We start from the raw sequence: 9,466 nt of genomic DNA, 5'->3' as shown, positions 1-9,466 counted from the left end.
AAATCTGTATCATTTCCTCCCCAATATGATTTTTCTCTTTTTTATTAACAATTCAGTTTTGTTTCAGTCCCTATCCTCTCTGCTTCAGCCCACGTGCTTTGGGAGAGATTGATCCCAGCCCTGGTCTATAACATGGCGTGCAAACTAGTCCTACTTCATCAGCATAGTCCCACCTCTTGTCATCTTTGTTGATTCAGAAGCTGGCACTGTCTTAGACTGGGGTCCCTGGGAACAGAATCCAAGATGGAGAATTAGCACACACAGGTTTATTGAGGAGAGTTCTCAGGACAGACACCTGTGGGGACATGAAGAGAACAGAGTGGGCGTGAGAAGCTGACCAGCTAACTGCAGTGTAGTTACAACCAAGGCCTCAGCTGATCCCACCAGGAACTTGAGAATGGGGATGGCCTTTCAGAATTGTCCCAAATTGAAGTACAGGAGCCAGGCATTTGTATTCCTACATCAACCAGTTGCTGGCCTCAGGCTGCACCCGGGAAGAGGTAAAACTTTGTAAAACCTTGGGGGAAGTGGCTTTTTGAGACCTGAGACTGACTGCCAGAATATTCCTAGCAGCTATGCCTGCCCTGAAGAGGGGAACTGAGGAGACCTCCCCAGTATCCACTACAGGCACATGACCCAATCTAGACCAACAGAGGTTTGTTAAGGAGGCTTCCAGAAATGACTTTCACCTGTCTGGATATGGGTGAGGAGCTTGTGGACTGTTGGCAGCCAACTCACATGGAAGTCAGCATTGATGACATTGGTGTTCGGCTGAATCAAACCAACCTGGAAGCTTGAGTCACCCTGGACTTCTGGTGGAAGCTTCATTGTTAAGATAGTTTTGGGGCTGTGTTTTGATTACTTACAAATTAACATACTTTGATCCATACTGTCAGCCTGGAGCTGGATTCCTGGCAGTAACCTGATAAGTAGGAGCTGCCTCCCTTTCAGATGGGCCACTTGGCTTCCAGTTGACTGGTGCACACCTGGTTTTTAGGGTGGCATTGGACAGCTAAACACTAATCTTCTAATACTAGGAACTCAATATATAATGTCTAAAGTGGGAAAACCAAGGTAAAGCAACAGAAACATGTTTATAAACATGGAGGTAAAAATCAGAAGCTGAGTTGGCGGTAGTTGCCTCTGGGAAGATCTATCAGGGTGATGTGGGATAAAGAGATACAGCTGGTTTTTGTGGGAAGCCTTGTGCTCTTTGGTTTGAGACTCTGAGTATCCCCTGTAGAGCATGCATGCTCTGGGGCATCTTGTGCTGCTCTGTGGCTCTCCCATCTCTTAGTTCTCCTGCCTTCCCCTGGCCTTTCTCCTGGATAGGGGGTTTCCTTAGTGCTGGTTGAATAATTGTCTTAAGCTACCATCTCTCTCGGTTAACTTATTCACTCTCTCCGCTTCTGGGAGACCTCTTTTCCTGCTCCTGATCTCCCCGCTTCAGCTCTAGGACCATGTTTCTTCCACAGGACCGCCTGGGAGCACCCCTGCCCTATCTCTAACTTGCACAGGGAGATACCCAAGGTCCCTCCCAGCTCTAACACTCTGTGAAGTCTAAAAACTATATACAAACATTGAACAAGTCATAAGAATAGAACTCTTTTATTTACCTAATGTTCTTAGCCAGTTTTTCTTTTGCCAGAATAGGCATTTATTGAACACCAACCATGTGCCAAGCTATAATGTGGTTTTACTGTCATGCAACTTTGCTGTTTTAACATCTTGTGCCCCAAAGTTTTTGTTTCCTCAGGTGAACCATCTATAAAAGTATGTATATAAAGTTATAAGGATTAAATGAGTCAATGTTTGTAAAGCCCTTTTAAAAATACTTAAGGGGCACCTGGGTGGCTCAGTCAGTTGAGCATCTGACTCTGGATTTCCACTCAGGTCATGATCTCACAGTTTGTGGGTTCAAGCCCTGCATCAGACTCTGCGCAGAGCCTGCTTAGGATTCTCTCTCTCTCCCTCTCTCTCTGCTTCTCCCCTGTTTGCACACGTGCTCTCACTCTCTCAAAATAAATGAATATAAAAACTTTAAGTACTTAATATAAAGTTATTAATTGGTACCACATTTGGAGAGCTGTGTGTGTGTGTCTGTGTGTGTCTGTGTGTGTACTGGGATTTTGGGGTAATGAGAAATACTCCCGCTCTTAAGAGTCACCTTTTAGGAGAGACAGATACATTAACAAAAAAAAAAAATGATTTATTGTGAGTAACTGTGATACAATTCCTTGCATCAGGATTATGATATAAGGAATATCACCAAAGTACTATAAGAACCCAGACTGGGGGAAAGGGGCCAATTCTTCCTGGGGTAGGGTTGGGGCTGGAGGCCCAGGAACATTTCACCAAGGGAGTGTCATTTTTAGATGGGCTTCAAAGAATAAGTAGTAGCTTTCCAGGCTGACAGAAAGGATAAGGCAAAAGGATAAAGCATTAGGCAAAGTCCAAAGAAATGGTTTTAAATAGCCTCGCTTGTCCAGGAAATAAGAAAAATGTTTCCTAACTATAAGAATTATAGCTATTGAAAGGCCCTCACAAACAGGAGAACTTCTATGACTAGAAAACCCTCAAGAAGCTTAAAAATTCTGCATAGGAAGAATTTCTTATGCGGGACAATCTGCAAACTTTCTCCCTCTCTCGTTTTTTTGTTTTTTTTTAATGTTGTAAAATTCACGTAAAACTCACCATTTTAACTATTTTAAAAAAATTTATGTTTATTTATTTTTGAGAAAGAGAGAGAAAGAGACACAGAGTGTGAGCAGGGGAGGGGCAGAGAAAGAGGGAGACACAGAATCTGAAGCAGGCTCCAGGCTCTGAGCTGTCAGCACAGAGCCCAACACGGGTCTCCAACCCATGAACTGTGAGATCATGACCTGAGCCGAAGTCAGATGTCTAACCGACTGAGCCACCCAGGCACTCCCCGTTTTAACTATTTTAAAGTATACAATTCTGTGACATTTCGGAAATTCACAACCACCACTACCTAGTTCCAGAACAGTTTCCTCACCCCAAAAGGAAACTCTGTACCCATCAAGCAATCGCTCTCCCTTCTGGCCTCCCCTGATCTCTGGCAATGGCTTATCTGTGTTCTGTCTCTATAGATTTGCCTGTTTGGGACATTTCATATAAGTTGAATCATACAGTATGTAGTTGTTCAATACTGTGAGAAAGACAAATAACACCTTAATATTATTATACAAACAATTTGGTCTTATGGACCTCCTGAAAGAGCAGCAGGATCCCTGAGAGGTCTGCAGATGAGACGTTGAGAACTGCTAGTCTAGGTCATGCAAGGCACGGGGTACCAGGTCCCCAGTACAGCTTCTAACCTAGCACAAGGTGATTATCATGGCCCCATGTCCAACCTGAGGCCCGCCCTCTCCCAGCTCCTCATCACCCTTGTAAACCCTGCCAGCCGTTTTCTGCAGAGTTGAGATTAGCAATATAGCAATGGGTTCACATCTAAACTGCTCAAACGAACCAAGCAACCAAATGGGGACACATTTTTATTAGTAATAAGTCAAACTGGTGCAGCCACTCTGGAAAACAGTATGGAGGCTTCCTCAAAAAATTAAAAATAGAACTGCTCTACAACCCAGCAATTGCACTACTAGGTATTTATCCAAAGGATACAGGTATGCTGTTTTGAAGGGACACATGCATCCCAATGTTTATAGCAGCGCTGTCACCAATAGCCAAAGTATGGAAAGAGCCCAAATGTTCATCGATGGATGAATGGATAAAAAAGATGTGGTGGGGCGCCTGGGTGGCTCAGTCAATTGAGCATCCCACTCCAGCTCAGGTCATGATCTTGCAGTCCGTGGGTTCGAGCCCTACGTCGGGCTCTGTGCCAACAGCTCGGAGCCTGGAGCCTGTTTCAGATTCTGTGTCTCCCTCTCTCTCTGACCCTCCCCCGTTCATACTCTGTCTCTCTCTGTCTCAAAAAAATAAATAAACATTGAGAAAAAATTTTAAAAAAAAGATGTGATATATATATATATATATATATACACATACATACATACAATGGAGTATTACTCGGCAATCAAAAAGAATGAAATCTTGCCATTTGCAACTACGTGGATGGAACTGGAGAGTATTATGCTAAGTGAAATTAGTCAGAGAAAGACAAAAATCATATGACTTCACTCATATGAGGACTTTAAGAGACAAAACAGATGAACATAAGGGAAGGGAAACAAAAATAATATAAAAACAGGGAGGGGGACAAAACAGAAGAGACTCATAAATATGGAGAACAAACTGAGGGTTACTGGAGGGGTTGTGGGAGGGGGAATGGGCTAAATGGGTAAGGGGCACTAAGGAATCTACTCCTGAAATCATTGTTGCACTACATACTAACTAACCTGGATGTAAATTTAAAAAAAAAATTTAATTAAATTAAAAAAATTAAAAAAAATTAAAATCTGAATGTGGTTAAAAAGAAACCAAGAACAACAAAAAACACAAGTGTACTGCATCGCTACTTCCAATAAAATTCTGATCACTTCCTGCCACTATCATTACAGTTTATAATCACAGTAATTACCTTTTACCTGTGAGGAGAGCCGTCATGTATTTTTGAATATCAAGCAGCAGCCATGCTATAAATTGCTAGCCCCTTTCTCTTCTAATGATCACGGCTGATTTTATTCTTCAAGTATTCTCAGAGTAATTAGCATGCTTATTATACAGCATATTCAAATGTTAATGTGCATGCCGTACTGATGCTATTGTGAGACCCATTTTGCTCAGGAGCTAAAATTATGTTGCCATTCTGCTTGGTGCTAGAGGTTCTGTGCTTGAAACCTGTTTTCCACATGCAAGGAGCCAAGGTTATTTAATTAGAATGCTGAGCTAGAATGAGAAGAATCTGACACTTAATATAGAACCTGCAAGCTAAACGGGGTCAGCAAGTATAGGGCCTACACATTTGAATGAGCCATCCATCACGATAGAGACAATCCATATTTGAGCAGACTGGCTTTGGGGCATGTTTAACATTGTTCCTCCAGGGTCTCTACCAGACTCTGCCTCTGTAGATTAAACTGCCAAAAATCACAGTTCAATTGGAAATATTTTCCTCCCACTGAGCTGAAGTCCGCTTGAATTTTCACTCATTTGTTTTTTGCTCTGCCTTCTGGAGCCCCTTAAAGCATGTCTGCTCTCTGTTCTGTTACTGCCCTGCAGAGACTGAGGACAGTGACCCTGTCCCTATGGTCTGCTCTCCTAAGGCTCAGTTGTTCCAGTTCATATATGATAGGTTTCCTGTCCCTTGACCACTGTGGCTAGTTTATCAATGTCCCTCCCCTTCCCCCACCTTTTTAAAAGTGCGAGCTCAGAACCTGAAACAATGATCCAGGTGTGGTCTGATCGGTATGGAAATGAGCAGATCTCTCTTGGATAAGAACTTGCTTGTTGGATAGGATTCTATAGTACTTTCCCAGAGTATATACCTTTCTTGGTATCCAACACTGATCAATGATCAGCAAAAAACCACGAAGCTTTCTAAACTGTGCATTGGTACATAGGTAATTAGCCATTTAGACCCAAACACAGGATCTGGAATTTGTCAGCATTACATTTCGTCTTGTTAAATTTGGCCAAATGCTTTGGCCTATCAAGAGCCTTTTTTTGTACTCTGAATCCATCCTTTTCATCCACAAATGTAATCAATCTATTGATACTGCTATCTTTATACAAATCAAAGTTAAAAATGGCCAACAGAAAAGGCCTCAGGATGGAGCCCTCTACCTGTTACCAGAGACCTCAAATCCAAGTATTTATTCAAAGTATTTATTGTTATAACCCTCCCTCCCCACCCTCCATTTTTTCCAACTGTCCCAATCCTCTAACTCAGGTTGTCAGGGAGGGAAAACATCCAAGAATATTCCAGGTTACCAACTGGCTAAAGTGGCTGAGAAAAGAAACCAAGGAAAAGGAGTGAATAAGGCCTGTTGAAGGGCCCAATGTGGCAAGACAGGATTCTCTGAATCCTACTTTATCTAGGTATCTGTTGTGATGAGAGAGAAAATCAATAACCAGGAAACAGAACCAATGTTGGAAGCTGGACGATAGCCAATTAGTACATCAAACTGGAAGGACTAGGCAGACGAGAATAGGGACAGGGGAGGGTCACAAGGAGAATGAAGCAAAGACTGAGCATGTAAAACAGAATCTGGGCATGCCAAATGTACTCCAGAGCTGTGCTGTCCAATATGATAGCCACTAGCTAGAGTGGCTGTTTACATTTAAAGTAATACGAATTACATTAAAAAGTCAGTTCCTCAATCATATTAGTCACATATCAAGTGTTCAATAGCCACATGCAACTAGTGGTCACCCTATTGGATAGTACGGAAGGACATTTCCATCACTGCAGAAAGTTCTATTGGACAGCCCACCTTCAGAGCACTCTAGGTGCCAGACCGGGTAAGATATCATTTTAGTGCATTTGTTTTTCCTTTGCTTTCCTCCAAGACCCAGCTCAAATATCAATTCTTTTGGGAATTTGCCCCATGCTTGGTCTGTAACTGTATGTTATAGGCAGCAGAGTATTCCGAGCTGTACAGTTCTTAGTGATAATGCATGAATCCAGATAGGACTTAGCAAGGAGATCTTAGCACAGCTATTTGCCAATCCTTAACCAAAATGTGGCCTTTTTCTATTTGGGGAAGACATCCTCCTTGACAAAGCAATTGGTTTTGGGACTAAGACATGTGGAGCATGAGAGAGGAAGGAAGGAAATACTGGCTCTGTCAGCCAAATCTGCTGACTCCACCTCTGCAGCTTTAAAAATCATTTGTAAAAAAGAGCTTTTGACCTCCTGTCCACAAACATTCCACAGGCCATCTTGACTGGGCAGTCAAGAAGTTGGAAGTCAAGTTGATGCAAGATATCTTGTCATCTTACCTGTGGGCCCTCACTAAAATCTCAGTCTGCCTTCTTTCTCTTTTAATTTCCTGTGCCAGAAGTTCTTAGACCTTCTCATAATAAGATCTATCAACTCTACCCCCTAAATCTCTCTAGAATCCATCCCCTCCTGCAATACTCTCAGTTAATTTATCTTCCCTCTCTTTCCCCACCCAGCCCTTACACTGCGACCTAACTGCTCTAAGAACCTTACCTGACCACGACATTCTCCTCCCTAAAATCCTTTGGTGCTTCCCATGACATCATACAGGCCTGCTGCTTGGGCCCCCACTACCTTTCTGGTTTCAAGTCTTTTCACTCCCTGGAGTGCATCACACCACACACTCCAGTCTCCCTGTTACCCAGAACCAAGCTGTCCTCCCACATCTCTGCCTTTGTACTTGCAGCTCCCGCTGTCTGAAATCCCCACCCCACCCCCTTTCCCCTGGGGAATTTCTACCCCCCCCCCCCCCCCCCCCGTGAAGGTTCCCTTTAAATCTCTTCTCTTCTGAGAAGTCAACCCAGAGCCCTCAGCCTGACTTAAGAAGTGATCCAGCAGCTATGCCCGAACACCGTCCGGGCTTTGGTCATAACACATCCTGTGTTTGACACTCATGAGTCTGTTTCTCCCACTAAACTGTGAGGTCTTAGGGGAAGGCAGCACGTCTGACTCATCTCGTATCCCCCCCCCCCCCCCCCCCCCCCCCCGTGGCAAGCACAGGACCTGACTCATAACAAACACTTACTAAATGCCTGTTAAAATGAACAACAGTCTGTGCCATTATGAGGTTCCACTGTGACTGAAAACTGAGGACTAGGAGGAACCTCTCTCTGTGTGGGTTGCTACTGCTGGGCTCATTAAGGTTCACCCATGCTGATAGAGGCCTGTGGACAGGTGGTCCTTGTCAAGAATGTGGGGAGGAGCAAGAAGATGGCTGTTCCTGCCAAAAGCCCCTGTGCATGCTGGCCCTTCCTCTGCAGGAGGCAGGCACTGCATGGGCACAAGCCCATTCCTTGTTTGTCATGAAAAAGCACAGGATCCCTTGGTGAACGCTCTTGTAGGGACCTATCTGTGGGTAACTCCATAAAAAGAATTATGGGCAAGGGTGAGGAACCCTCTCGCAGAATGGAGAGGGATGAAACACTGCTACTCTTGTACAGCATGGGGCATGTCGCTGGTGAGAGAATATAGAGGTAATAGCAACACTCTTTATGTTTTAAAAAGTACACCATACCTTATGGTTACCAAGACACTTCCACTTCTGTTTTCTTCTTTAGCCTGTTATCCATGCTGAGGGGCAGGCAGGAGAGATCTGGGGTTGTTATTTATAGATGCAGAAACTAATAGCCAGAGAGGTCACAGTTTTGAGCAAAAGCCCACAAAAATGAAGTGACTTTCCCAGGATCATGAAGTAATAATCAGAACTATAACAAATGGGGGTTACTTAAAAAGTCTCTGCTGGGTTTTCTTTAGCAAACTATTTAAAATCAGAAACATTTTCTAGTAAACTGAGTCTGTAGAGGGCTCTCAGGCGTGTCTTGGGAAATGTGACCAGATGAAATTAAAGGTTTCTTCCAGCGATGAGATTCTATGAAATTTAGTGTTTACTGTGTCCCAGGTTCATACAACTCCATAAAGTACAATTACGAGCTTGCTCATAATTCCCCAAGAAACTATCCCTCCTGCCCAGCCTGGCATCCCTGTCTGACTTAAGAAGTCTCACGCCCAGTACTTATTTATTCCACCACCTGGTCATCAATCTCTTCTTTCCACTCCTTCTACTCCCTACAACATGGCAACTCTATTACTTGATCAATGGTTCACTTCCTCTGTCAGCGATAACTGGGATTTAGAGCCAGAGGCATGATTTCTATATAAGACTAGAAAGCAGAACTGTCATCATGTATTATTGAGATCTTAATTTAATTCCCATTAAAGGGGAATTAAATTGCCTGGATTAGTGAAGGTTCACTCTATTCTTTCCTCTCAGAGAGATGACTAAATCCATTTCGGTGCCATATTTGGTTGTGGGATATGGGAATGGATGTTTCCATAAGTCAGAGTAGGTGTGTGGTTTTCTAGAAAGGAAAGTCTGCCTTCACTGGATGGACCGATGAAGTTATTTAAGTTCTGTCTGACAGGATTCTCCCCAGTCTCCTTGCATGAGAATGAAGTATTGTACACCCATCTGAACTGGGTGAAAACAGAAGCTAATAGCAGTTCTGTGGAAATAGATACTCTATTTATCTTCTGATCCAAGAGTCCAGGCTCTATCCACTGCACCACACGCCGTTCAGGGTGGTAGTGGCTCCTTCGAGTTAATGTTTACTGAGAAGTGAAGTGCAGTGTCCAATTATAATGATAAAGGCCATATCAATAATAACATATAACCTCCTATTTCTGTTTTCATCATGAAGCCTAAGGCCCTTCAGATAGAAGAATTATGGGCAATTCTGGGTGTTACTGGCAGTCTTTGAGGATGGCTATTCTGTCTGGGTTTGTTTTAATTTCTCTCTTGATTACCAAGAACAATCTTGCCCTCAC

The 9,466-nt window shown here is 43.3% G+C and overlaps 1 long non-coding RNA gene across 1 annotated transcript in view; it reads right to left on the bottom strand.

Moving 5' to 3' along the window:
* Positions 1-246: 246 nt before the first annotated feature.
* The window catches only part of LOC122475472, a 36,592-nt gene continuing 27,372 nt past the window's right edge, over positions 247-9,466 (bottom strand). The window contains exon 2 of the long non-coding RNA XR_006295175.1: positions 247-295. This is a non-coding gene — a long non-coding RNA (uncharacterized LOC122475472). The remainder of the gene's footprint in view (positions 296-9,466) is intronic.

The sequence above is a fragment of the Prionailurus bengalensis genome, chromosome D4 (assembly GCF_016509475.1).
Source record: "Prionailurus bengalensis isolate Pbe53 chromosome D4, Fcat_Pben_1.1_paternal_pri, whole genome shotgun sequence".
NCBI classification, from domain to species: Eukaryota; Metazoa; Chordata; class Mammalia; order Carnivora; family Felidae; genus Prionailurus; species Prionailurus bengalensis.
Note: the sequence above shows the minus strand (reverse complement) of the source record. Positions and strands in the feature narration are given on the sequence as shown.